The following is a 25644-nucleotide window of genomic DNA, read 5'->3' on the forward strand; positions in this document are numbered from 1 at the left end:
ATGTTGGTAAATTAGCTTTTATTGTTTAAAAAAATGATGAAAGAGATTCGTGTTTTTTCACGATCTAATAATGGCATGGGGTTGTTCAATGAAATCTATCACCAAATGATTTCATTCCAGAGACAAATAATCAGTTTTCTTTGCAAAATGCAATATATATCCACCTCACTCTCAGAGAAACAGGTGGTACTGCAAAGTTTTACACAGTCAAATGTAACAAATAACTACATTTTTAATAAAGAACTGTACAAATTATACATTTGTGACATCAACGTGTACAAAAAAGGTATTCTATACAGTAATATGAGATCTGTATGTTAAACAGTTACATTTTACATTTGAGTAATTTAGCAGATGCTCTTATCCAGAGTGACTTACAGTTTGTGCATTCACCTTAAGACAACCACATATCACATTCAAATATACAGGATACAAACATTCCATTCCATCTAAACAATGGACATGTAGCATTATGCAAAAAATTAAGTAAAAACTCATACACATCTCAAATCTATGAATACAAAATCTGAGAAAAGTAATATTTTACACACACATGAAGGTACCCAAAAGCAATCATTTTTTATTAAAAAAACAAATGTGAAAAATTGGTGGATATAGACTTTTGGAAAAAACTCTTAATTTATAATATACACACAAGTATTACAGATACGACCTGTAAGTTTGCATTTGTTTTCAAATACCACACAAAGGAGATATTGAGCATTAGTCATGTGTGGACTCTACACAGCTCAGTGGTTAATCCATTAGTCTGAGTAAATCTGGGAAGTCAGAGTGGATAATGTATCACCCGTGGTTTGTAAACTGTTTTGTTAACGATGTATTGTATAGAAATGAAAAAAGGGTCAGAGCGTTGAAATGTGAACAGTTGGTGGGATGTAAAAAAGCGAGCAGCAGCCTGTTTTTGGACAGGGCTTGGCGATGCGCCCCTCCCGTCCGCACCGCCCCACTCTAACAAGACTCTGCTTAGTCACACCACCCGCCTCCCCCATTCTTCACCCCCAGAGCTGGCCCTGTCAGGGGAGCAGACAGAGCCCTGGGCCAGCCCCTCCTGGGCCAGCCCTCCAGGGATAACACCAGACGGCCCCAGGATAGCCAGGGCCACAAATTGAGTGATCAATACAATTCCGGTCACATGGTCCGCACGAGACATGGCCTCTTGTGTTGTTCGCTGAGGCAGAAGACATGATGGAAGCCACCGGTTCATGACGTTTGTTCTAACCTGGTGCCATGTCATTATGGGCCTTTTATCTGCTTGTTACCACCAAACCTTTGTGCTGGCCTGTGAGTGTTTGTGTGTGAGGATGCCTGAGGGGGGAAGGATGCAGGCAGGGGTTAATTAACCTACGTTCAGCACAAGTGGCATCAAGCGTCATCGAGACAGTGAGCCATGAGCAGAGCTCACAACATCAGAACTGGAGAGATAATGTTGAGCTGGTGACATACTGTGAACATGCATGAAACGATGTCAACAGGCAATCTTCGAATCCCAACACGGCACAAATTATGCCTTAGGTAGCAAACAGGCATGTCAGGAAACACCACTGACTCCATGGCTTCTAGATGGCACAACATATCTCAGATAACAGGATTTGTCAGCTTTAATGGGCTAATAGCAAAACTAACTCCTTCCCACACATAAAACACTTCTGTCTAGTGGTCTTTAGTAGAGATAATACAAACTACAAATCCAGATTTTAACACAGCAACCATCCATTGCAAATTATCTACTTTGTGATGTTCCACTGATCAGTTGTTCTTGGCAAACATGTATTTGATTTCAGGAAGTTATTGAATTTGTCTGGGATACAGTCTGGTGTGTTAGCCCTGGGTAAAACCATCTTACCATAACAAATACTGTCTCATCTCTTTTTCTGGCTTTGATTTTACAAGTTGAGTTGCTGAGAATGGCAACATCAATCACAGCACATAATATACTTCTTACAGTATACATTCCATCTTTCAGATATGATTTTGTGTTATAACTTGCTGAAATACAGTACCAGTCAAAAGTTTGGACACACCTAGTCATTCAAGGGTTTTTTCTTTATTTTTAATATTTTCTACATTGTAGACATCAAAACTATGAAATAACACATATGGAATCATGTAGTAACCAAAAAAAGGTTATCTCAACCACCTTCACCTGGAATGCTTTTCCAACAGTCTTTCCCACATACAGTTCCTTGCGAAAGTATTCGGCCCCTTGAACTTTGCGACCTTTTGCCACATTTCAGGCTTCAAACATAAAGATATAAAACTGTATTTTTTTGTGAAGAATCAACAACAAGTGGGACACAATCATGAAGTGGAACGACATTTATTGGATATTTCAAACTTTTTTAACAAATCAAAAACTGAAAAATTGGGCGTGCAAAATTATTCAGCCCCCTTAAGTTAATACTTTGTAGCGCCACCTTTTGCTGCGATTACAGCTGTAAGTCGCTTGGGGTATGTCTCTATCAGTTTTGCACATCGAGAGACTGAAATTTTTCCCATTCCTCCTTGCAAAACAGCTCGAGCTCAGTGAGGTTGGATGGAGAGCATTTGTGAACAGCAGTTTTCAGTTCTTTCCACAGATTCTCGATTGGATTCAGGTCTGGACTTTGACTTGGCCATTCTAACACCTGGATATGTTTATTTTTGAACCATTCCATTGTAGATTTTGCTTTATGTTTTGGATCATTGTCTTGTTGGAAGACAAATCTCCGTCCCAGTCTCAGGTCTTTTGCAGACTCCATCAGGTTTTCTTCCAGAATGGTCCTGTATTTGGCTCCATCCATCTTCCCATCAATTTTAACCATCTTCCCTGTCCCTGCTGAAGAAAAGCAGGCCCAAACCATGATGCTGCCACCACCATGTTTGACAGTGGGGATGGTGTGTACAGCGTGATGAGCTGTGTTGCTTTTACGCCAAACATAACGTTTTGCATTGTTGCCAAAAAGTTCCATTTTGGTTTCATCTGACCAGAGCACCTTCTTCCACATGTTTGGTGTGTCTCCCAGGTGGCTTGTGGCAAACTTTAAACAACACTTTTTATGGATATCTTTAAGAAATGGCTTTCTTCTTGCCACTCTTCCATGAAGGCCAGATTTGTGCAATATACGACTGATTGTTGTCCTATGGACAGAGTCTCCCACCTCAGCTGTAGATCTCTGCAGTTCATCCAGAGTGATCATGGGCCTCTTGGCTGCATCTCTGATCAGTCTTCTCCTTGTATGAGCTGAAAGTTTAGAGGGACGGGCCAGGTCTTGGTAGATTTGCAGTGGTCTGATACTCCTTCCATTTCAATATTATCGCTTGCACAGTGCTCATTGGGATGTTTAAAGCTTGGGAAATCTTTTGTATCCAAATCCGGCTTTACACTTCTTCACAACAGTATCTCGGACCTGCCTGGTGTGTTCCTTGTTCTTCATGATGCTCTCTGCGCTTTTAACGGACCTCTGAGACTATCACAGTGCAGGTGCATTTATACGGAGACTTGATTACACACAGGTGGATTGTATTTATCATCATTAGTCATTTAGGTCAACATTGGATCATTCAGAGATCCTCACTGAACTTCTGGAGAGAGTTTGCTGCACTGAAAGTAAAGGGGCTGAATAATTTTGCACGCCCAATTTTTCAGTTTTTGATTTGTTAAAAAGTTTGAAATATCTAATAAATGTCATTCCACTTCATGATTGTGTCCCACTTGTTGTTGATTCTTCACAAAAAATACAGTTTTATATCTTTATGTTTGAAGCCTGAAATGTGGCAAAAGGTCGCAAAGTTCAAGGGGGCCGAATACTTTCGCAAGGCACTGTATGATGAGCATTTGTTGGCTGCTTTTCCTTCACTCTGCAGTCCAACTCATCATAAATCATCTCAATTGGGTTGAGGTTGGGTGATTGTGGAGGCCAGGTCTACTGATGCAGCACTTCATCACTCCCCTTCTTGGTCAAATAGCACTTAAATCAAATAAAATAAAATTCCATTTTATTTGTCACATGCGCCGAATACAAGTTGTAGACCTCACAGTGAAATGCTTACTTACAAGCCCTTAACAAACAATGCAGTTTTAAGAAAATAAGTATAAAAAATAGATAAGGAAAATGTTTAAATAACAAATAATTAAAAGCAGCTGTACTGGTACAGAGTCAATGTGCAGAGGCACAGACTAGTCAAGGTAATTGAGGTAATATGTACATGTAGGTACATATTACCTCTTGGACCTAGACTTGTCGCTCCGGTACTGCTTGCCATGTGGTAGCAGAGAGAACAGTCTATGACAAGGGTGGCTGGAGTCTGTAACAATTCTTAGGGCCTTCCTCTGAAACTGCCTTGTATAGAGGTCCTGGATGGCAGGAAGCTTGGCCCCAGTGATGTACATGGCCGTACGCACTACCCTCTGTAGAACCTTCCGGTCAGATACTGAGCAGTTGCCATACCAGACAGTGATGCAACCAGTCAGGATGCTCTCGATGGTGCAGCTGTATAACTTTTTGAGGATCTGAGGACCCATGCCAAGTCTTTTCAGTCTCCTGAGGGGGAATAGGCTTTGTCGTGCCCTCTTCACAACTGTCTTGGTGTGTTTGGTCCATTCTAGTTTGTTGGTGATGTGGACACCAAGGAACTTGAAGCTCTCAACCTGCTCCACTACAGCCCCGTCGATGAGAATGGGGGCGTGCTCGGCCCTCCTTTTCCTGTAGTCGGCAATCATCTCCTTTGTCTTGATTACGTTGAGGGATAGGTTGTTATCCTGGCCCTGCACGACCAGGTCTCTGACCTCCTACCTATAGGCTGTCTCATCGTTGTTGGTGATCAGGCCTACCACTGTTGTGTCATCTGCAAATTTAATGATGGTGTTGGAGTCGTGCCTGGCCATGCAGTCATGAGTGAACAGGGAGTACAGGAGGATACTGAGCATGCACACTTGAGGGGCCCCTATGTTGAGGATCAGCGTGGCAGATGTGTTGTTACCTACCCATACCACCTGGGGGCAGCTGGACAGGAAGTCCAGGATCTAGTTGCAGAGGGAGGTGTTTAGTCCCAGGGTCCTTAGCTTAGTGACGAGTTTTGAAGGCACTATGGTGTTGAACGCTGAGCTGTAGTCAATGAACACCATTCTCACATAGGTGTTCCTTTTGTCCAGGTGGGAAAGGGCAGTGTTGAGTGCAATAGATATTGCATGATCTGTGGATCTGTTGGTGCGGTATGCAAATTGGAGTGGGTCTATGGTTTCTGGAATAATGGTGTTGATGTGAGCCATGACCAGCCTTTCAAACATTTCATGGCTACAGATGTGAGTGCTACGGGTTGGTAGTCATTTAGGCAGGTTACCTTAGTGTTCTTGGGCACAGGGACTATGGTGGTCTGATTGAAACATGTTGGTATTACTGACTCAGTCAGGGACAGGTTGAAAATTGGTCAGCATATGGACACAGCCTGGAGGTGTGTTAGGTCATTGTCCTGTTAAAAAACAAATGATAGTCCCACTAAGCGCAAACCAGGTGGGATTGCGTATCGCTGCAGAATTCTGTGGTAGCCATGCTGGTTAAGTGTGCATTGAATTCTAAATAAATCCTCAACCGTGTCTCTAGCAAAGCACCCCTACACCATCACATCTCCTATTCCTTGTTGGAACTAAAAATCTCAAATTTGGACTCGTCAGACCAAAGGACATATTTCCACCGGTCTAATGTCCATTGCTTGTGGTTCTTGGCCCAAGCAAGTCTCTTCTTATTGGTGTCCTTTATTTTTTATTTAACCTTCATTTAACTAGGCAATTCCTTTAGTAGTGGTTTCTTCGATCATGAAGGCCTGATTCACGCAGTCTCCTCTGAACAGTTGATGTTGAGATGTGTCTGTTACTTGAACTCTGTGAAGGACTTATTTGGTCTGCAATCTGAGGTGCAGTTAACTCTAACGACTTATCCTCTGCAGCAGAGGTAACTCTGGGTCTTCCATTCCTGTGGTGGTCCTCATGAGTGCTAGATTCATCATAGCGCATTATGGTTTTTGTGATTGCACTTGAAGAAACTTCTTCTTGAAATGTTCCATATTGACCAACCTTCATGTCTTAAAGTAATGATGGACTGTCGTTTCTCTTTGCTTATTTGAGCTGTTCTTGCCATAATATGGACTTGGTCTTTTACCAAATAGGGATATCTTCTGTATACCACCCCTACCTTGTCACAACACAACTGATTGGCTGAAATGCATTAAGAAGGATAGAATTTCGACAAATTAATTTTAACAAGGCACACCTGTTAATTGTAATGCACTCCAGGTGACTACCTCATAAAGCTGGTTGAGAGAATGCCAAGAGTGTGCAAAGCTGTCTTCAAGGCAATGGGTGGCTACTTTGAAGAATCTCAAATATAAAATATATTTTGATTTGTTTAACACTTTTTTGGTTACTACATGATTCCATATGTGTTATTTCATAGTTTTGATGTCTTCACTATTATTCTACAATGTAGAAAATCTTAAAAATAAAGAAAAACCCTTGAATGAGAAGGTATGTCCAAACCTTTGACTGGTAATGTATATTTGTAAAAAGTAACAAGACTTGAAACATTGTTCCTTTGAATACTATGTGATATTTCCACTAGCTTTCAAATATAAATACAACACAATCAAATAAATGATGCAAGAGAGCCTTTCAATAATGGCTTTCTCTTTATGCTGAATTTGAACCATTACAATCTTCTTTGAAGTAGCTTTCGGCGCATTTGATGCAGAGATTTGAAAGCAGAGAATTAATAAAAATAAGAAAGAGGCTTTGGAGGTGTTTATAGATTTCAATGATCTCTCACTTGTTGAGAGCAGAATGTGTGGTCTGATTGGGTCGCCCCTCAAGTACCACTTGAAATTTCCACAGCAATTTTTCCCTTTTTCAACACTACTAGTCTGCCATGCTAAATCTTCAAGGCATTTGCTTTGTAGGGGGATCTTCATAGCTTGGTGAATACATAGAGGTTCTAAGGGCTATGGTTGGGGACAAAAAGCCCCCACCCCAACACACACACACACAGACACACACACACACTATTGCAAAGTAGCAGTGCCAAAAGCGGGAGCAAAATTGCCAAACTAGGCCGGCTGACCGCTGAGCAAACAGACTCAACGTAATGGATCGGCCATCTTCTCCACCCCTCCAATTACCCTGATCCTGTGTAGAGGATATGGCTGCATTGCTTCACACCCAAACCCATTCTGTTAATCCCTTACATACATATCAACCTCACATTCACGAACATTACTCTATTCCACAGCCACCCAGGCAGTGGGAGTAGAGGCCGCCAGCTGTGAAAAACTGCCTTCTTCAGGTTTAAATAAGATAATGAGGAATATGCAAATGTTGTGGGAGCTTATGGGATTACTAGTTGTTGGACAGTGGTCTTCCCCACAGTGATGGTGCACTAATACAGGTGTTAGTAAACTGGCATTAGGGGCCTGGCTAATGCTGCTCCATTCACTCTGGGATTGTTCCCTCTGCACGGCCATTTGTAGCTCTGTTTGCCCCCTGGTAGGGAAGCTGGCTTGGGCTGTGGTGGGTCTGCTGTTACCCACACTGACACTGTGCTTCCACACAAACTGTGGATCTGTGGACCCCAGTTCTAGACACAACTTGTGAGCCTCTTTGTCGGGCTTAACATGGTTTTCCATGTGTGACTTGTTTGTCAACAGGACTACCCTATCACATTTCCTAGTGGAAGTCCACTTGTTGCCTAAAGGTGACAGGCCTTTGTGTAGTGTACTTTACCAAAGGAAATGTATTATATTCTTATCTTCTATTCCATTACATTATCTCCAAAGATGTAGGCAAAATGTGTCACTGCACAGTGAGAGAACAATGTGTCACATTAGCTGAAAACAAATGATCTAGACAAGCTTTTCTTTAACTGTTTTGTGTACAACTTGGAGACACAAAAGAGCCATTCCACTGATCCAGCCCTGTAACAATGAAATCATTTAAGTGGCTAATGGTTATGAAATCCAAAACACATATTGCCTAAGAGACTTTGAAGTGTTATTGAGGTGCATACCAATTTAGTGATTCATCATATTCTCTGGCCTGGGAAAATCACGGGCATTGCTTTTTGCGTCTTTGAAGAGTTTGTGGGATGTCGCTCAGAGCAGGCTATGGACCAATGATTAATTACATATAAAAAAAAATTAAAAGGAAGCTTTAACTAATAGGTTGCTCAATCATCATATTCAAGTATAGAAAAGTGAAGGACTACATTGTATTACACAGCCTAGTTCATCTCAAAAGGCAGACACTACAATATGATATTTACATTCAGTGTGCACAGCAGCCAAGGCATCTCAACACAAGCAGGACTGTTTGTATTTCAACAACAGTCTGAACTTGTCCTGCCACTACACTCTTAGAAAAAAAAGAACCTAAAGAACCTAAAACGGTCTTCAGCTGTCCCCGTAGAATAACCCTTTGAAGGACCCTTTTTGGTTCCAGGTAGAACCCTTTGGTTCCATGTAGAACCCTTTCCACAGAGAGTTCAACATGAAACCCAAAAGCGTTCTACCTGGTTAAAAAGGATTCTACCTGGAACCAAAAAGGGTTATCCTATGAGGAAAGCCGAAGAACCCTTTTGGAACCCTTGTTGCCCCCCAAAAAAAAAAAAAAAAATAAACGTTGTTTTCTATTTTTGGTTTTTACAGCTCTTTTGTTACATATACATTTTACACACATTTTACACTGAACAAAAATATAAGCGCAACATGTAACAATTTCAAAGATTTTACTGAGTTACAGTTCATATAAGGAAATCACTCAATTGAAATAAAGTAATTAGGCTCTAATCTATGGATTTCACATAACTGGGAAAACAGATATGCATCTGTTGATCACAGATACCTTTTAAAAACAAGGTAGGGGCATGGATCAGAAAACCAGTCAGTATCTGGTGTGACCACCATATGCCTCATGCAGCGCAACACATCTCCTTGGCATAGAGTTGATCAGGCTGTTGATTATTGCCTGTGGAATGTTGTCCTACTCCTCTTCAATGGATGTGCGAAGTTGCTGGATTTTCTTACACGTCAATCCAGAGCATCATAAAACATGCTAAATGGGTGACATCTCTGGTGAGTATTCAGGCCATGGAAGAACTGGGACATTTTCAGCTTCCAGGAATTGTGTACAAACCCTTGCGACATGGTGCTGTGCATTATCCTGCTGAAACATGAGGTGATGGCGGTGGATGAATGGCACAACAATGGGCCTCAGGATCTCATCACAGTGTCTCTGTGCATTCAAATTGTCATCGATAAAATGTAATTGTGTTCGTTGTCCGTAGCTTATGTCTGCCCATACCATAACCCCACTGCCACCATGGGACACTCTGTTTACAACGTTGACATCAGCAACGTTGTCTGCCATCTGCCCGGTACAGTTGAAACCGGGATTCATCCATGAAGAGCACACTTTACCAGCGTGCCAGTGGCCATTGAAGGTGAGCATTTGCCCACTGAAGTCGATTATGACGCCAAACTGCAGTCAGGTCAAGACCCTGGTGAGGACAACGAGCACGCAGATAAGCTTACCTGAGATGGTTTCTGAAAGTTTGTCCAGAAATTTTTCAGTTGTGCAAACCCACAATTTCATCAACTGTCCGGGTGGCTGGTCTCAGACGATCCCACAGGTGAGGAAGCCGGATGTGGAGGTCCTGGGCTGGCGTGGTTGCACATGGTCTGCGGTTGCGAGGCCGGTTGGAGGTACTGCCAAATTCTCTAAAATGCTGTTCAATCAGCTTCTTGAAATGCCACAGCTATCAGGTGGATGGATTATCTTAGTAAAGTAGAAATGTTCACTTACAGAGATGTAAACAATTTTGCGCACAAAATTTGATATAAATAAGCTTTTTGTGAGTATGGTAAATTTCTGGGATCTTTTATTTCAGCTCTACAGCTTTATTTTAGTATACCTACATGGTACTTTTATACATATCATTCACATGACAAAGATAGTTATTTTATATACACATTACATTTGTAAAAGATAGTACTCAGACATCTCCGGTTCACATTATATATAATGTTTTCAGTAATAACTATTACTGATTATGAGCTTTTTAATCCCAGCCCTCAGCTACTCTCAGCCCATCCCAGCTATCTCCGTAGACCACCCTCTCTTGATTTTCATGTGCCAAAGATTTTTCAACTGTGCTGGGATGTCTTACATACATACATTGTTAACCTTTCTAATCACATAGTATCCACAGATTGTAAGATAAAGATACATATTTTTCCTAAGAGTATTGCTATATTATTGATTGATTGACTATGTCTTCTGAAAGTACCCAACACTGCTATTTGTAGGGTTAATGTTGTGATTTTTCAGCCATTCCTGAACCTGTGACCATAAACAAGCTACTGTACATGGGGGTAATACCAGAATGAATTATCTAATGATTCTGTCTCTTGGCAGCAAAATCTGCAGTGCTGAGATATACAGTACCAGTCAAAAGTTTGGACACCTACTCAGTCAAGGGTTTTCTTTATTTTTACTATTTACTACATTGTAGAATAATAGCGAAGACATCAAAACTATGAAATAACACATATGGAATCATGGAGTAACCAAAAAAGTGTTAAACAAATCAAAATATATTTTATATATGAGATTCTTCAAAGTAGCCAAACTTTGCCTTGATGACAGCTTTGCACACGCTTGGCATTCTCTCAACCAGCTTCACCTGGAATGCTTTTCCAACAGTCTTGAAGGAGTTCCCACATATGCTGAGCACTTGTTAGCTCCTTTTCCTTCACTCTGCGGTCCGACTCATCCCAAACATTTTCAATTTGGTTGAGGTCGGGGGATTGTGGAGGCTAGGTCATCTGATGCAGCACTCCATCACTCTCCTTATTGGTGAAATAGCCCTTACACAGCCTGGAGGTGTGTTGGGTCATTGTCCTGTTGAAAAAAAATGTATAGTCCCACTAAGCCCAAACCAGATGGGATGGCGTATCGCTGCATAATGCTGTGGTAGCCATGCTGGTTAAGTGTGCCTTGAATTCTAAATAAATCACAGACAGTGTCACTGGCAAAGCACCCCTAAATCATAACACTTCCTCCTCCATGCTTTACGGTGGGAAATATACATGCAGAGATCATTTGTTCACCTACTCTGCGTCTCACAAAGACATGGCAGTTGGAACAAAACATCTCCAATTTGGACAGACCAAAGGACACATTTCCACTTTTCTAATGTCATTGATCATGTTTCTTGGCCCAAGCAAGTCTCTTCTTATTATTGGTGTCCTTTGGTAGTGGTTTCTTTGCAGCAATTCAGTCATGGCCACTAGCAAGATGGAGCCGGAAGAAATGGCAGCCGTTTTATGGGCACCTAACAAATTGTGCTATTGTGGTTTTTTTTTTGTGTTTTGTAATTTATTTTGTACATAATATTCTGCCACCATATCTTATGGCAAAAAAAGAGCTTCTGGATATCAGGACAGCGATCACTCACCTCAGATTAGACAAAGATTTTTTTCTTCAACAAGCAGGATGCACAGGATGTACTTCAGACACCCGACAAGACCAAAATCATTGGCAAGAGAAAGAGACATAGGTATAGAAGACACAGGGCGGGGTGCCTCGTAAGGATCCACCGACGGCGAGTGGGAAATCTGCCCTTACCATCAATATTACTTGCCAACGTAAAATCATTGGACAATAAATTAGACGAGGTACGATCACGAATATCCTGCCAACGGGACATCAAAAACTGTAATATCTTATGTTTCACCGAATCGTGGCCGAATGACGACATGGAAAACATTCAGCTAGCGGGATATACACTGCACCGGCTAGATAGAACAGCACACTCCGGTAAGATGACAGTCTGTGTACATTTGTAAACAACAGCTGGTGCACGAAATCTAAGGAAGTCTCTAGATTTTGCTCGACTGAAGTAGAGTATCTCATGACAAGCTGTAGACCACACTATTTTCCAAGAGTGGTCTCATCTATTATTTTCGTGGCTGTTTATTTACCACCACAGATGGACACCACAGACGGCACTGAGCCAGATGTATAAGGAAATGAGCAAATAGGAAACCACTCACCCAGAGGCAGTGCTCCTAGTGGCCGGTGACATTAATGCAGGGAAATTTAAATCAGTTTTACCTCATTTCTATCAGCATGTGAAATGTGCAACCAGAAGGAAAATAATTCTAAATCACCCTTACTCCACACACAGAGACATGTACAAAGCTCTCCCTCACCCTCCATTTGGCAGATATGACCATAATTCTATCCTCCTGATTCCTGCTTACAAGCAACAATTAAAGCAAGAAACACCAATGACTCGATCTATAAAAAAGTGGTCAGATGATGCAGATGCTAAACTACAGGACTGTTTTGCTAGCTCAGACTGGAATATGTTCCGGGATTCTTCCAATGGCATTGAGGAGTACACCACATCAGTCACTGGCTTTATCAATAAGTGCATAGAGGATGTCGTCCCAACAGTAACTGTACGTACATATCCCAACCAGAAGCCATGGATTACAGGCAACATTCGCACTGAGCTAAAGGGTAGAGCTGCCACTTTCAAGGTGCGGGACTCTAACCCGGAAGCTTATAAGAAATCCTGCTATGCCCTCTGACGAACCGGCAAAGCGCCAATACAAGACTAAGATTGAATCGTACTACTCCGGCTCCGACGCTCGTCGGATGTGGCAGAGCCTGCAAACTAGTACAGACTACAAAGGGAAGCACAGCCGCAAGCTGCCCAGTGACACGAGCCTACCACTTCTCTGCTTCGAGGCAAGCAACACTGAGGCATGCATGTGAGAATCAGATGTTCCGGACAACTGTGTGATCACGCTCTCCGTAGCCGACGTGAGTAAGACCTTTAAATAGGTTAACATTCACAAGGCCGCTGCGCAAGACGGATTACCAGGACGTGTGCTCCGGGCATGTGCTGACCAACTGGCAGGTGTCTTCACTGACATTTTCAACATGTCTCTGGTTGAGTCTGTAATACCAACATGCTTCAAGCAGACCACCATAGTCCCTGTGCCCAAGCGAACTAAGGTAACCTGCCTAAATGACTACAGACCCGTAGCACTAACGTCCGTAGCCATGAAGTGCTTTGAAAGGCTGGTAATGGCCCACATTAACACCATTATCCCAGAAACCCTAGACCCACTCCAATTTGCGTACCATTCAAACAGATCCACAGATGATGCAATCTCTATTGCACTCCACACTGCCCTTTCCCACCTGGACAAAAGGAACACCTACCTGAGAATGCTATTCATTGACTACAGCTCAGCATTCAACACCATAGTGCCCTCAAAGCTCATCACTAAGCAAAGGACCCAGGGACTAAAGACCTCCCTCTGCAACTGGATCCTGGACTTCCTGATGGGCCGTCCCCAGGTGGTGAGGGTAGGTAGCAACACATCTATCACACTGATCCTCAACACTGGAGCCCCTCATTGGCCCCTCAGTCCTGTACTCCCTGTTAACCCACGACTACATGGCAAGGCACGACTTCAACATCATCATTAGGTTTGTCGACGATACAACAGTGGTAGGCCTGATCACCATCAACGATGAGACAGCATATAGGAAGGAGGTCAGAGACCTGGCCGGGTGGTGCCAGAATAACAACCTATCCCTCAACGTAATCAAGACAAAGGAGATGATTGTGGACTACAGGAAAAGGAGGACCAAGCACGCCCCCATTCTCATCGACGGGGTTGTAGTGGAGCAGGTTGAGAGCTTCAAGTTCCTTGGTGTCCACATCACCAACAAACTAGAATGGTCCAAACACACCAAGACAGTCGTGAAGAGGGCACGACAAAACCTATTCCCCCTCAGGAGACTGAAAAGATTTGGCATGGGTCCTCAGATCCTCAAAAGGTTCTACAGCTGCACCATCGAGAGCATCCTGACTGGTTGCATCACTGCAAGGCACTACAGAGGGTAGTGCGTATGGCCCAGTACATCACTGGGGCTAAGCTGCCTGCCATCCAGGACCTCTACACCAGGCAGTGTCAGAGGAAGGCCCTAAGAATTGTCAAGACCCCAGCCACCCCTGTTCTCTCTGCTACCGCATGGCAAGTGGTCAGTGGCGGTTCTGGGGTGGGGGAATTGCCCCTGTGACAACAATTTTGGACCCCTTGTGGCCCCCCTAAATGTGGAGTATGAAATCATTTTTACATAACAAATTTTTGCTATCGTTCAGTGGCAACGATGATGATTATGAACATGGTCTTTTGCCTGCTAATGCCTGCAATGCAGTGAAGAAAACGATGACAACAATAACGTCTAATGTCACTGGCCCCTCTAACAGTACAACTGGCCCCAGCTTAAATGGTCTAGAACCGCCAAGGCAAGTGGTACCTGAGCGCCAAGTCTAGGACCAAAATGCTTCTCAACAGCTTTAACCCTCAAGCCTTTTACCCCTGAACAGGTAAAAAATGGCTACCCGGACTATTTGCATTGTATCCCCCCACTCTTCCCCCAAACCCTCTTTTACGCTGCAGCTACTCTGTTTATCATCTATGCATAGTCACTTTAACTATACATTCATGTCCATATTACCTCAATTGGCCCGACTAACCGCACATTGGCTACCCGGACTATTTGCATTGTCTCACCACCCCCCCCTTTTACGCTGCTGCTACTCTGTTTATCATTTATGCATAGTCACTTTAACTATAGCTACATGTACATATTACCTCAATTAGCCCGACTAACCGGTGCCCCCGCACATTGACTCTACCGGTACCACCTGTATATAGCCTCACAACTGTTATTTTTACTTTCATTTCACTTTTTAATTTTTTTAATTTCTTTACTTATCTTTTGTTTACCTAATACCTATTTTTTCCTTAAAAATTGCACTGTTGCTTAGGGCTTGTAAGTAAGCATTTCACCTGTTGTATTTGGTGCACGTGACAAATTAACGTGACAAATTGATTTGATTCACAGTGTCCTCTGAACAGTTGATGTTAAGATTTGTCTTTTACTTGAACTCTGAAGCATTTATTTGGGCTGCAATTTCTGAGGCTGGTAACCCTAATGAACATATCCTCTGCAGCAGAGGTAACTCTGGGTCTTCCATCCCTGTGGTGGTGCTCATGAGAGCCAGTGTCATCATAGAGCTTGATGGTTTTTACAACTGCACATTCAGAGTACTTGAAATGTTCCGTATTGACTGACCTTCATGTTTTAAAGTAACGATGGACTGTCATTTCTCTTTGAATATTTGAGCTATTCTTCATCTTTACCAATGAGGACTATCTTCTGTATAACCCTTACCTTGTCACAACACATCTGATTGGCTCAAACGCATTAAGAAGGAAATAAACTCCACATATTTACTTTTAACAAGGCACACCTGTCAATTTAAATGCATTCCAGGTGATTACCTCATGAAGCTGGTTGAAAGAATGCTGAGAGTGTGCAAAGCTGTCAAGGCAGCTTTGCTGGGTGGTAATTTGAAGAATCTTAAATATAAAGTATATTTGGATTTGTTTAACTATAAGGGATTTCTTCCATTGATGGAGAGGCGGACCAAAGCGCAGCGTGGTTATTTTGATTCATGTTTTAATAAATCACATGAACAAACGAACAAAAACAAGAAACGTGAAAACCCAAAACAGCCCTATCTGGTGCAAAACACAGAGACAGGAACAATCACCCACAACACACTGTGAAACCCAGGCTACTTAAGTATGATTCTCAATCAGAGACAACTAATGACACCTGCCTCTGACTGAGAACCATACTAGGCCGAAACATAGAAATACCCAAATCATAGAAAAACAAACAGACTGCCCACCCCAACTCACGCCCTGACCATACCAAACAATGACAAAACAAAGGAAATAAAGGTCAGAACGTGACAGTATCCCCCCCCCCAAAGGTGCGGACTCCGGCCGCAAAACCTTGACCTATAGGGGAGGGTCTGGGTGGGCGTCTGTCCGCGGTGGCGGCTCTGGCGCGGGACGCGGACCCCACTTCACCATTGTCTTAGTCCGCCTTATTGTCCGCCTCCGTGGCTTTCTAACCATGGCCACCCTTCTCAATGACCCCACTGGACAGAGGGGCAGAAGCTCTGGACAGAGGGGCAGAAGCTCTGGACAGAGGGGCTCTGGCGCCTCTGGGCTCTGGCGCCTCAGACTCCGGCAGCAGCGCCGGACAGGCGGGAGACTCCGGCAGCAGCGCCGGACAGGCGGGAGGCTCCGGCAGCAGCGCCGGACAGGCGGGAGGCTCCGGCAGCAGCGCCGGACAGGCGGGAGGCTCCGGCAGCAGCGCCGGACAGGCGGGAGGCTCCGGCAGCAGCGCCGGACAGGCGGGAGGCTCCGGCAGCAGCGCCGGACAGGCGGGAGGCTCCGGCGGCGCCGGACAGGCGGGAGGCTCCGGCGGCTCTGGACAGGCGGGAGACTCCGGCGGCTCTGGACAGGCGGGAGACTCCGACAGCGCTGGAGAGGAGGAAGGCTCCGGCAACGCTGGACAGGCGGGAGCACCTGTAAGGATGAGCCGGAGAGACAGCCTGGTGCGGGGGGCTGCCACCGGAGGGCTCGTGCGTGGAGGTGGTGACGGATAGACCGGACCATGCAGGCGCACTGGAGCTCTTGAGCACCGAGCCTGACCAACCTTACCCGGTTGAATGGTCCCGGTCGCCCTGCCAGTGTGGCAAGGTGGAATAGCCCGCACTGGCCTATGCAGGCGAACCGGGGACACCGTGCGCAAGGCTGGTGCCATGTAAGCCGGCCCAAGGAGATGCACTGGGGACCAGATGCATAGAGCCGGCTTCATGGCACTTGGCTCGACGCTCGCTCTAGCCCGGCCGATACGCAGAGCTGGAATGTACCGCACCGGCACAGGAAGATTGCGCAGGTCTCCTACATGGCGTAGCCATACTCCCTGTGAGCCCCCCCCAAGACATTTTTGGGGCTGACTCTCAGGCTTCCATCCGCGTCGCCGTGCTGTCTCGTCATACCAGCGCCTCTCCGCTTTCGCCGCCTGCAGTTCTTCTTTGGGGCGGCGATATTCTCCTGGCTGAGCCCAGGGTCCTCTTCCATCTAATTCGTCCTCCCATGTCCAGTACTCCTCGCGCTGCTCCTGCTGCCTTTCACCACGCCGCTTGGTCCTGTTGTGGTGGGTGATTCTGTAAGGGATTTCTTCCATTGACGGAGAGGCGGACCAAAGCGCAGCGTGGTTATTTTGATTCATGTTTTAATAAATCACTTCACATGAACAAACTAACAAAAACGTGAAAACCCAAAACAGCCCTATCTGGTGCAAAACACAGAGACAGGAACAATCACCCACAAACACACAGTGAAACCCAGGCTACCTAAGTATGATTCTCAATCAGAGACAACTAATGACACCTGCCTCTGATTGAGAAACATACTAGGCCGAAACATAGAAATACCCAAATCATAGAAAAACAAACATAGACTGCCCAACCCAACTCACTCCCTGACCATACCAAACAATGACAAAACAAAGGAAATAAAGGTCAGAACGTGACATTAACACCTTTTTGGTTAGTACATGATTCCTTATGTGTTATTTCATAGTTTTGATGTCTTCACTATTATTCTACAATGTAGAAAATAGTAAAAATAAGAAAACCCTTGAATGAGTAGGTGTTCTAAAACTTTTGACCGGTAGGGTATATATATATATATATATCAATCAGTGCGTTTGAGTTTAACCATATATTAACCATATATTGTATATATTAACCATATATTAACCATATATTGTATTTGCAATATTTGTTCTGTCTTTTCTGGAGAATACAATATAAATTGTAACCAGATTTTATGGCTTGTTCAAGAATTAATTGAAAATGACAAGATGTAATCAGTATAAAGTATAAAAGGCCTTTATATATTTTTTTACAGAGTCATGTTTTAGTAATTTACTAGAGAACCAATTAATAGAATAGAATGTAATTTAGCAGACACTCTTATGCAGAGCGACTTACAGGAGCAATTAGGGTTAAGAGCCTTGCTCAAAGGCACATCAACAGATTTTTCACCTAGTCGGCTTGGAATTCAGACCAACGACCTTTCAGCTACTGACTCAATGCTCTTAACCGCTGGTTACCTGCCGCCCAGTTCAGGTTTAAGTATAACCTATGTATGAGTGAAGCTTTTAGTGAGAGGTTTAATACTTTAACATCTAATAACTTCAAACACCCAAACTCACATTCTTTATATAAATAAGCACGTTTATTTTGGCTTCGTGTTCCAAAAAAAAATTACATTAGTATACTGTAATATGACTAAAGACTTAAAAAGTCTGACAGTTGCTTTAGACAGAGGAAGCAGCCAGCTGGAGAGATGGCTATTCATTCTACATATTTATTATGCCAACAACAGTAGTGGTACCTGTTGATTCTCCCTTCAGGAGGAGCTAGAGATTGAGTGAGTCCTATCTGAATTTTGAAATCTATTACATTGTAATGTGTTTGTTTTCAGAAATACAAGGCAGATGAATGGCAGCGTATTTATGACTGTGTCTTTGGGAACATTAAAGTGGACACCATGCAGAAAGTCACCATCCACTTGGTCCAATGATCAATGAATGGCAATGAATCAACATGAAACTCTACAGCAGCCTGTCCCCTACTGCTCACTGCAATTACTGCCCACTGACAGGAACAATACCACAACATTTCCCTTTCTGGAGCAGGCAATTAGTGACTGCTTGGGCTAAAGACCCAGAGCCAAGGCTCAGCAAATACTGGTCAGCTTCCTACTCTGTGGCCAGTGGGGAACCTGAATTCTGACTGTTGCATTGATGATTCATTCTTACTATCTTTGTTCCTAAAAGTCAATTCTCTTCAAGGATAGAAATGCACCCTCTTAGGGAAATCAGATTTGGGCTTTTCTTGCCAGTGGGGTGTCATTAGACACTATGAAATTACACATTGTTATGTTTTTTAGAAATATATCTATTTTTACAGCAGGTCGATGTAGCACATTGGCCTGTACAGTGTCGCATAGACTTGCAATGCATATTTTTTTCTTACTACGGTTAGTAAGAATATATATATTCTTACTAACCGTAATAATATATATATATATATATATATATATATATATATATATATATATATATATATATATATATATATATATTACTACTAACATCTAAGGTGACTCCAATGTGTAATTAGTAGTCTGTCTCATATCAGTATTCACTCCATAAATATTATTTTTGCTGTACTTTTTGAAAGAGTTTCAATTTATTTTTCATGAAAATGTAAATAGCGGATTATTGTCATTTCAAAGTCCAAACACTGAAAGAAAAATGATAAGTACGCCCTCTGCTGATAGATTCGAGGAAGGTCATTTCGAGAACAAGCCTAATGTCTTGCATTTCTTGGAAATAGAATACTGAAGTTAAGGTTAGATTTAGGTTTGGGTTAGGTTTGTGGTTGAAGCTACAGTAATGTTGGGATTGAACCCGAATGTGAACATGAAGCTAGGGTTACAGTTGTTACAGTTAGGGTTGAACCGGGATGTGGGCATGAAGCTATCGGCTTAGAGTTAGGGTTGTTGTTGAGGCTAGGGCTGGGGTTGAACAGGGATGTGGACATGAACCTTAACCAAAACAGAGCATGGGTTGCTGTAATAACGTGACCATAAACTGCTTACAGATTAAGGAAACCAATATGTAATTCTGGTGAACTATCCCTTTAACATAGCAGGAACAGCACCATCTAGAGTTCAGAACCTGGTCATATCAGGGTGCAGGATGGGACATAAACCTAACAACTTCAATGACTAACTTCTCGAACAGGGGAAAAAACACCACCAAATTCACTGAGAATACATTACAAAGGATGAAGAAACAATAATCAAAGCCGCAGCGTCATACTAATTGTTGAACACTGAGATGTGATACTGTTTACTGGTTGTTAGGTGGGATTGTCATGGGGTGTGGGGGGTCCGTGGGTGGCTTTTTACAATGTCTGTGGATTTCTCATGTCTTACTCAATATTATACGTTTTTTTGTTCCAAATTGGATATTAGGTACTATATAGTATTTTATTGAATATTATATGAATCCTATCAATTAAAATGGCCAATTTGGGTGCAATCATTTAGCTTAATTCCTCTGAGATTAAATAATATTTCTACAAATGAATGTTGCAGGAATGCTAATCTTATCCGTTTCTTACTACAGAAATGATTTCAGAACAATCTGAGATGGTGGGTGTGGTGGCTTGCTGAAATGACATGGAACAACCCTTACAGACATTTAGATCCAGCATAAACTCCTCCTCATAAATATGGCTCTAAGTATTCAGAGAAAGATTCCAGCTGTTAACTTATGTCCACATTATGAAAACAATCAAATATTAAATAACTTAAATAATAATAAGTGATACTGACGTGGTGGTATACACTTCAAACTTCAGCAACATATTTTTATTCAAGAAATAATGTGAATTTAATAAAAATCTTAACTCAAAAGCTGTAAATGACAACATTTACTAACGTTAGTGGGATATTAAAAAGAGTTCTCATGAGCTTTGTTACTCTCAGGATTCCCCTGTAACCCCAGACCCACACCACCATGGATATGTATAGACAACATGTGGGAAAAAACCTGTTTCCCACCGCAGCTCATAGACATCCACACACAGATATACCTCATCAACTGGCCTAACGCCTTGCCATACTGAGAGGCCATTGTCCACTCAAACCTGGGAAACGTATTGCTGCTAAATGAATTTGAGGTTGAGCAATACCCAGAAAATGTGGTTCTTTTAGACTACCTCCTTGTTGTTCCCTACCCGGTTTTGTTCTTTGGTGCAGGGACACAAGACTTGCCATTGTAACAGCTTCTCCTATTTATTCTATTCTGTTAACCCCTTTTAAGAAGTGTGGAAATTCCATCACTCCAAGGACGGGAGTTTTCTTTACAGGGTGCCACCTATTTGCTGCTCATAAAACAATATTTAGGTTGATTCAGTGCATTGTGTGCGTCACCTCACTGAATGGGCCCCATTCATGCAGGGTGAAGGGTGTAGCGTGGGGCTATGCCGAGGTAGCGTGGGTCCCTGTGTTCTGGGGAGGGGCTGTCACTTGTTAGCAGGAGTGGTAGAAAGGAGGCCTGCCAGCGTCCTATGCTTGGGTTAGCATTGAGGTGATTTAACTGCATAATCGGATTGAAACTGAGCCACGGTATTTATGTCAGTTCACATTTCATCAAATGGGGAGTGTGAATTGAAGTCGACAGTACAGAGGGTTAATCCAGAACTAAAGCCAAAATAATTAGGGGCTCCATCTAATCCACTCGCCATTCTACAAGCTGGGGAGAACATTGAAATGAGACAACGCTTTCTGTTGGCAGGCTACTATGGCCAAAACATTTAAATGGGCCAATCACTTCCCAGATTCTCGCCCCTGCCAGGCTCTTAGATGCTGTATTGGCTCTTTGAGCATGAAAATGAGTTTTGCTCCATGATTGCAGTAATGAATTTAGCAATGAATTTTAAATGAAAAAGAAACACATGCACCAATGACACATCAAACTGCTGAGGAATGCATAGGATAATGGTTTGTGATTCAATTAAATCCAAATAAATTATAGTTTATAAATGATAAATGATTAGTTCGTTTCGAGTATAGTTTAGTTTGGTTTAAACTTTAGCTTCTAGTTTTAGTTTAGGAATTGAATACTGAATGGATGTTAGCCATGCATTTTTCTCTTTTATGTAGGCCAACGTGAATGAGAAATTAACGAAAGCAATCCAAGGATTTCAAATGAATGCTTTGAATATAATGTATAATATAAAAAGGCCTGCTGGATTTAACGTATTCTTTTTTTACAGACTTTTCGTTATATCTGAAAGTAATACAATGTGTATACTTCAGTGTCCTGTCCCCTAAACTTTTGAATGGGCTTGACAATTATATCCTCGAATTTGTGAAAATGCAGTTATTTAAGATAAGGTGGGGTCCAAAAATATTGTATCCTTTAATAAAACTGAGCAAAATAGACTGTATAAAATAAATAATTCAAATACTGTATATATATTGTATTTTTTTTTAACCTTTATTCAACCAGGCAAGAGAGTTAAGAACAAATTCTTATTTTCAATGATGGCTTAGGAACTGTCTGTTCAGGGGCAGAACGACAGATTTTGTACCTTGTCAGCTCGGGGGTTTGAACTTGCAACCTTCCAGTTACTAGTCCAACGCTCTACCACTAGGCAACCCTGCCACCCCATGAGAATTGCATTTTCTTTGTATTTTATACTAACAAACACAATTGTACAGAGAAAGATTTTGTTTAACAAGTGATACATTATTTATTTTTTATGGGCTAAAAATGATTTGATCCCCTTTTTTCAATACTCCCCTTGCAAGGAAAACAACACTGAGCCTTTTTCTACAATGTTTTATGAGATCGGAGAACACATTGGGAGGGATCTTAGACCATTCCTCAATACAGAATCCTTCCAGATCCTTGATATCCTTTGTCTGCGCTTATGGACTGCCCTCTTCAATTCAAACCACAGATTTTCAATGGTGTCGAAAGAACAACACATATGCAGAAAATTGTGGCACAAATCCTTTCTAAGTCCTGGTATTGATATTAGCATTTTTTCCAAAGGAAACCAATATGTCATTTTGTAATTTGGATGAATTATCCCTTTAAAGCTGCAATATGTAACTTTTTTGCCGACCTAACCAAATTCACATTGAAATGTAAGTTATAGATCTGTCATTCTCATTGAAAGCAAGTCTAAGAAGCTGTATACAGTATCTGTTTTATGTACACTATTTCTATGCTTCCCATTCTTTACTTTCGGTTTTGTACACCAGATTCAATCTCCTGAAAATATAATATTTTTGGTTATTGAAAAGATATTTCACAGCGGTTTAGATGGTAGAATGATTCTCTACATTTGCTTGTTTTGTCACAAACTAAAATTAAGCCAACTATTAGAATTTCAGCAACCAGGAAATGGCGGAGCAATTTCTGCATTTTGCACCTTTCAATGGTGTAAAGAGATTGAGGTTTCCTGTTTAGGAAGAACAGGAAAGGGCAGGGAGTTTCTGCAAAGCTTTTTGATTGGTTCACCTGAGTGGGCGTTGTGTCATAATCATAGCCTGTAAGAGCATACTGCGTGCTAAAGCAGCCCCAGGATTATGGCTATGTTTTATACAGGGGCGTCGGCGGAAACTTTAAAGATAATACATAAATCATGACTACGGTGTCTTTGGAAAGTATTCAGACCCCTTCCCCTTTTACACATTTTGTTACTTTACAACCTTATTCTAAAATGTATTAAATTCATTTTGTCCTCAATCAACACACAATACCTCATAATGATAAATTGAAAGCAGGTTTTTAGAAATTTTGCAAATGTATTACAAATAAAAAAACTGAAATACCTTATTTACATAAGTATTTAGACACTTTGCTATAAGACTCCAAATTTAACTCAGATACATCCTGTTTCCATTGATCATCCTTGAGATGTTTCTACAAATTGATAGGAGTCAACCTGTGGTAAACTCAAATGATTGGACATGATTTCAAAAGGCACACACCTGTCTATGTAAGGTCCCACAGTTGACAGTGCATGTCAGAGCAAACACCAAGCCATGAGGTCGAAGGAATTGTCCGTAAAGCTCCGAGACAGGATTGTGTTGACGCACAGATCTGGGAAAAGGGAACAAAAAATGTATGAAACCAAGACTGAACCCTTTGGCCTGAATGCCAAGCGTCACTTCTGGAGGAAACCTGGCACAATCCTTATGGTGAAGTATGAAGGTAGCAGCATCATGCTGTGGGGATCTTTTTCAGGGACTGGGAGACTAGGCAGGATCAGGGGAAAGATTAGTTTTCCTAGCTGAAAACCTGCTCCAGAGCGCTCAGGACCTCAGACTGGGGTGAAGGTTCACCTTCCAACAGGACAACAACCCTAAGCACACAGCCAAGACAACGCAGGCGTGGCTTCGGGACAAGTTTCTGAATATCCTTGAGTGGCCCAGCCAGAGCTCTGACTTGAACCCAATCGAACATCTCTGGAGAGACTACTCCCTTCACAGAACAGCGTAAACTGGCTCTAACCAGAATAGAAAGAGTGGGAGGCCCCGGTGCACAACTAAGCAAGAGGACAAGAACATTAGAGTATCTAGTTTGAGAAACAGACCCCTCACAAGTCCTCAACTGGCAGCTTCATTAAATAGTACCCGCAAAACACCAGTCAACAGTGAAGAGGCGACTCCGGGATGCTGGCCTTCTAGGCAGAGTTCCTCTGTCCAGTGTCTGTGTTCTTTTGCCCATCTTAATCTTTTATTTTTATTGGCCAGTCTGAGATATGGCTTTTTCTTTGCAACTCTGCCTAGAAGGCCAGCATCCCGGAGTCACCACTTCACTGTTGACGTTGTGACTGGTGTTTTGAGGGTACTATTTAATGATGCTGCCAGTTGAGGACTTGTGAGGTTTCTCAAACTAGACAATAATGTACTTGTCCTCTTGCTCAGTTGTGCACTCATCTTTATAATCTGGTTAGAGCCATTTTGCGCTGTTCTGTGAAGGGAGTAGTACACAGCGCTGTATTAGATCTTCAGTTTCTTGGCAATTTCCCACATGGAATAGCCTTCATTTCTCAGAACAAGAATAGACTGACGAGTTTCTGGCCATTTTGAGCCTGTAATCGAACCCATAAATGCTGATGCTCCAGATTGTCCAGTCTAAAGAAGGCCAGTTTTATTGCTTCTTTAATCAGAACAGTGTTCAGCTGTGCTTACATAATTGCAAAAGGGTTTTCTAATGATCAATTAGTCTTTTAAAATAAAAAACCGAATTAGCTAACACAACGTGCCATTTGAACACAGGAGTGATGGTTGCTGATAATGGGCATCTGTATGCATGTGTACAGTTGAAGTCGGAAGTTTAATACACCTTAGGCAAATACATTTCAACTCAGTTTTTCACAATTCCTGACATTTAATCCAAGTAAAAATTCCCTGTCTTAGGTCAGTTAGGATCACCACTTAATTTTAAGAATGTGAAATGTCAGAGAGAATAGCAGAGAGAATTAATTATTTTAGCTTTTATTTCTTTCATCACATTCCCAGTGGGTCAGAAGTTTACATACACTCAATTAGCATTTGGTAGCATTCCCTTTAAATTGTTTAACTTGGGTCAAATGTTTTGGGTAGCCTTCCACAAGCTTCCCACAATAAGTTTGGTCAATTTTGGCCCATTCCTCCTAACAGAGCTGGTGTAACTGAGTCAGGTTTGTAAGGCCTCCTTGCTCACACACGGTTTTTCAGTTCCACCCACAAATGTTCTATAGGATTGAGGTCAGGTCTTTGTGATGGCCACTCCAACAACCTGATTTTGTTGTTCTTAAGCCATTTTACCACAACTTTGGAAGTATGCTTGGGGTCATTGTCCAATTGGAAGACCCATTTGCAACCAAGCTTTAACTGATGTCTGGAGATGTTGCTTCAATATATCCACATAATTTTCCTCCCTCATGAAGCCATCTATTTTGTGAAGTGCACCAGCCCCTCCTGCAGCAAAGCACCCCCACAACATGATGCTGCCCCCCCCTCACGGTTGGGATGGTGTTCTTCGGCTTGCAAGCATCCCCC

The 25644-nt window shown here is 42.3% G+C and overlaps 1 long non-coding RNA gene across 1 annotated transcript; it reads right to left on the reverse strand.

Annotated features, from left to right (window-relative positions):
- Positions 1-214: 214 nt before the first annotated feature.
- Positions 215-23635, reverse strand: LOC121840081. The gene is made up of 2 exons (XR_006079377.1): positions 23587-23635; positions 215-1326 (listed from the first exon to the last, which is right to left on the reverse strand). It is a non-coding gene; the product is annotated as an uncharacterized LOC121840081 (long non-coding RNA).
- Positions 23636-25644: the final 2009 nt, after the last annotated feature.

Source organism: Oncorhynchus tshawytscha, linkage group LG19 (genome assembly GCF_018296145.1).
Source record: "Oncorhynchus tshawytscha isolate Ot180627B linkage group LG19, Otsh_v2.0, whole genome shotgun sequence".
Lineage (NCBI taxonomy): Eukaryota > Metazoa > Chordata > Actinopteri > Salmoniformes > Salmonidae > Oncorhynchus > Oncorhynchus tshawytscha.